Source organism: Brachycentrus maculatus, unplaced genomic scaffold (assembly GCF_059751285.1).
Source record: "Brachycentrus maculatus isolate JH-2025_06_01 unplaced genomic scaffold, ASM5975128v1 h1tg002225l, whole genome shotgun sequence".
NCBI lineage: Eukaryota > Metazoa > Arthropoda > Insecta > Trichoptera > Brachycentridae > Brachycentrus > Brachycentrus maculatus.
Window position 1 is genome coordinate 7,517 of NW_028282724.1, and position 5,018 is coordinate 12,534.

The 5,018-nt window shown below is 39.6% G+C and overlaps 1 non-coding gene across 1 annotated transcript; it reads left to right on the plus strand.

Moving 5' to 3' along the window:
- Positions 1-264: 264 nt before the first annotated feature.
- Positions 265-344, plus strand: TRNAL-UAG (transfer RNA leucine (anticodon UAG)). Its single transcript has one exon. It is a non-coding gene; the product is annotated as a tRNA-Leu (tRNA).
- The last annotated feature ends 4,674 nt before the right edge of the window (positions 345-5,018 follow it).

Here is a 5,018-nt window from a genome sequence, read left to right on the forward strand (position 1 = left end):
AGTGTTCCCCCATTTGTGAGAGCAAGTCGATATTTATCTTTTACTCATCCAATTTTAATTATAAAACTATTTTTATTACTATAATTACTCAATTGATGCAATTTCTATAATCATTCAATTATTATGCATCCCTTTTTAGTCCTTGATTATAGCAATTGAGCTAGTTTCCATACGAAATGTTATATGATGTGCAATGAATGCGGCAAAGGCAGGAAACTCATTGAGACAATGATTAAACAGTGTATTGATAATAAGTTATAGAAAGTAGGAGTGGCCGAGTGGTCTAAGGCGGTAGATTTAGGCTCTATTCCGAAAGGGCGTGGGTTCAAACCCCACCTTCTACATTTTTAGCCAACAAGCAAATTTTAAAATAATCAAAGTATTTTGACTACCATACAAATCAGCAGCATTTCTTCGATTTTTTGTCCTTGGTCTGTTGGAGAGGGACTGAGCTTTTGGTTACGCCCCCTGCTGCGTTTGACTCCAAAAAATGTTCCCCAATGGATATGAAAAGTTCCTAAATGTCGATAATTGTACGTTGATTCCCTTGCCTTACTTGGCACTGGTCAGCTTGAAGATGGCCTTGATGCTTTCTGCGAACTATTTTCCCTCTTGGTATGAAACTTCCTCATCATCAGCTCTATCGATCTTGTTGCCGATCACAGCGATCCCTAAACGTAATAGAAATCGTACTCATATTCTCTGGCCCGTTCTCTTGGAGTTCTTTGACCCATTTGTTCATCACCAAGAAGGAGTTCTTGTTCGAGATATCATAAATGCACAGGGCAACCTCAGATTCTCAGTAGGGGCAAATGTACGTTTATAGTAAATCGGCGCAATAGATTTATATTTCTCTTGGCCTGCAGTATCCCAAATTTGAAACTTGATCTTCTGTCCCCCGATTGTCTACATTTTGGAGACGAATGCTGCTCCAAGAGTGGGCTCGCTAAATTCATCGAATTCGTTATTAGCATATCGCAGCAACAAACTGCTCTTGCCGACGCCTGAGTCACCAACCACCACGCACTTTATCAGAGTGAATTGATCCATAATATCAGAATTATTATCTGAATTATTTACTTGCCTCAATGAACTATTATGCCCAACTATTACAGTGACCATACATGTATATATATGCATACGCATTCATGTATACTTATGTATATCCCCACTACACACATACTTACACATACTCACACATACTTACACATACTTACACATGTTTACGCTTAATTGAAATAGTCAAATTGATGCCAATAAATCAATCATGCATACTGTTCAAATTTATGAGTCTTCACATTGTAGTGAGCCTTCGTGTGGAACTTCAGCCTTGACATTTTTATATCTAAGTGTTTCTGAAATTAATCAAATACTTACTAATATTTTGCAGTGCTCGACTGTGATCGGCTTTCCTTATTAGCAAAGCATGCAATCGTTTAGCAGCTCAATTTTAGAGTTCACCAGCCTCGTAGGTAAGCCCAACTATCTGAAATGTGGCTCCATTGAGTGCGAGAAATGCTGCAAGGCCTCAAATCCCTTGTATAGAATCATTGTTCGATCGGAGACAGTTCCTCCAGTGGCAAACTCTTGCTGCTCCTGGCTTTCGAAGAACTTCTTCGCCTCATTTGGAGAATCATTTGTAAAAAAGAGAGTGCAATGTCCCTTGAGGAGTTCAGAAATCCTGAATGAATTGGGCTTAAATGAGCTTTCTTCATCAGTCCCGAAGGCTACGCCCATCACTCTGTTTTTGCCCATGAGGAATTTGGAATCTGCCTTTTGTTCTTTGAAGAGTTTAAAGTTATTTGTGGTCATGTTTTCGAAGGTGAGGACGTAGACGTGGGCGAATTTTTTGAGATAAAGATGTATCTTTTCAACAATGTATTATTTGTGCTATCTATTTTTAGGCTTGACCTTGGTTAAAGATATCACTTGGTCTCTTTTTGCTTTGGGCATTCAACAATCAAGTATTATAATTTATAATATATCGTTCCATTTAATAATATGTGTAATCAAAAGGAGAAGGAATACAAGAATAAGGCACAACTATTTGTTGGCCATATCGCATATGCTTTTATTCCAAGCCCTTTTATTATGCTTGAGCTTGCAATGCTCTCTACTTTGATTCAAAGAAATTCTTTCATTAAAATGTCCCTGTGCAGTGTTAATGAAATAGAAAGGGCATGAGAATCTGCTGTAAATTGGGCCCAAAAATCTGTATTTTTGCATTTTCCCTAATTTTTTGACAGTTGCGAACCCAAGTTGAGTCTTAATGTTCACGCAGTTTTTCAACATTAACTGAAGAGCCGGGATATTTCTTTTCAAACTTCCTATTTATTGTGTGAAACATATCTTATTTCTCACTGCTCACTGGTGATCTTATTGCCATTTATTTCAACGTAATCATTTTATTACATAAACGAAGAACAGAGCAAGCGGTCAAGTAGTATCAATCGAATGCCTTATTTTCAAAGTTTATTTATATTCAGTAGAGTTGTCAAGCACTCCCAACCCCAACCCCAACCCCAACCCCAACCCCAACCCCAACCCCAACCCCAACCCCAACCCCAACCCCAACCCCAACCCCAACCCCAATGGACTTAATAAGCCAAACGAGTGGTGCTAAATGAATATCAATATTAGGAATAAGCGTATATGAAAATATTTAATAAATTTAGAATATAAATTATCACAAATTAATCTGTGGGGGCAAAGAAGAGTTTGTTGATAAAAAAGACTAGGAAATCGCATAGTCAAAGCAGGTTGCTTCCCAATCAGTTCCAATGCAAGACTGATAACAAAATCAGATACAACGCCAAAAGAAGGAACTGCAGAAAGATAAACTCAAAGTTTTTATTTCTACTATCTTTCTTTATTCCCTGTTCACTCCTGTTTACTCCTGTCCATTCCTGTTCACTCCGGCTCATTCAAGTTCACTCTGGCTCATTCATGTTCATTGATATTTATTTATTCATTCATTCATTCATTCATTCATTCTATTCATTCATTTTGATTTTATTCAGTTACATTGTTTTGACTAAACTCTAATATTAATGTTTACCAGCCTGACTTAATCGCACAACGCCTGGCCGTTGGTTTGGTGAGCGAGTGGTTGAAGTATATGGTCAGTTTGTAGAGAGTATCCAAGAAATTCTCGGCAGTGCAGAAGTGACCCGAAGGCGGGCAGGAGTCTCTAAATATATATTGCAATATTTGATGTAAATAAAGCAATAAATCTAATCATACAAATTTAAATACACATTCCATGGCCTATTTTTAGACGGCCAAACGAGGCTAATTGCAATAATTGCAAGAATCCTTCAACTCAAAAAGCTTGGACGAAAAGAGGTTGGGTCTAAAGAAGGTGATTGCCCAGATGACTCTCGGGAAAGACTTATCTCCATTGTTTCAATCAGTCCTGAAGTGCCTGGAATACCCCGACTTGGACATCAAGAAATTAGTACATTTTCCCATATTCAGGTCTATCTCTATATAATCAACTATTCCAGAGTCCGGCCTGATGATGCCATCATGTCCATTAGTGCCTTTAGGAAAGATGCTTCGAATAAGTCAAACCCCATAATTCGGGCTCTAGCTGTTCGAACCATGAGCTCTCTCCGAGTCCCCAAGCTCAATTAATATCTGGTCGAGCCCCTGAAAGCAGCCCTCAAAGACGAGGACCCATATGTCCGAAAAACTGCAGCTCTGAGCATCCCCAAAATGTACGAAATCGCACCAGAAGATCCTGAAACATTAAACTTAGTCTCTATTTTGCAGAGCCTGATCGTGAAAGAGCCGAACGCTTTAGTCTTAGCAAACTCTATCGCCTCTTTAGAATAAATCCGAGTCCTCTCTGGCCGATAGCAGATCAAGGTCGACTCAGCACTCATCGGGAGACTGCTGATTGCCGTCAACGAGTGCATGGAATGGGCTCAAGTGTTCATCATTGATTTCTTGTGCCGATACGACCCCCAGAACGAGCAAGAAGCAGAGATGATCATAGACAGAATCTTACCCCGAATTTCTCATATCAACCCCACTGTTATTTTCGGCTGCATAAAGTTGGTGGTGAGATATCTTGATTTCCTGTCGAGCGAGGAGTTGAAGAAGAACCTGAGCAAGAAGATCGCATCGTCGGTCGTTTCTGTAGTGCTGTTTACCTCAACCGAAGTTCAGTACGTGATCCTCAAGAATATTGAGTACATCATTGAAAAGCAGCCCCTTCTGCTGGAAAAGGATCACAAATGCTTCTTCTGCAATATCACTGATCCGCAATACATCAAAAACGAGAAGATGTAATTTTTGAATTATTTAGCGATATTCTAGTTCGAATAGTGACAGCCAAGAACTACGAGCCCGTTTTATCCGAGCTCAAATAGTATTTGAACTAAATTGATGAGCTTTTCGTCAAAAAGTGCATCCAGGCAGTCGGCAAAATCGCAATTCGGTTCGAAAAAAGTGTCGAGAAATGCATGGAGATCTTAGCCTTCAAGATCAAGGAGACCAAAGAAATAGCCCACCATACCGACCATTTAGTCAACGAACTGCTCATCGTACACATCTTATCATTCAGACCACGCAAAATGTTCTCAGGAAGTATCCTTCTAAGTATAACTATGACGGAATGTTTCCCGATCTTGTTGCCCTATTCCCTTATGCGAGCTAACCTGAATCCAAAACTGCTGCCATCTGGATTCTAGGAGAGAATGCCGAATAAATTTACTCAGTTTCTTTGCAAAACTTCAAGGGTTGGATAAATACGTTCAAGAGTGAAGATAGGATTGTTCAACTCGAAATACTGAGCTCGGCGGTTAAGCTCTTCATAAAGTATCCAGACTAGTTCGAAAAGCATATCAGTGACCTCCTCACAATTGCAACGGAATAGTGCGATAATCCAGATATACGCGATCGGGCCTTCATTTATTGGAGAATGCTCTCAACTGATCCAGCTAAGGCCAAGAATGTTGTGTTTGGCTATAGGCCTCAAGCCAAAGGCAATGACAAGCTCAGAGATTCTCTGT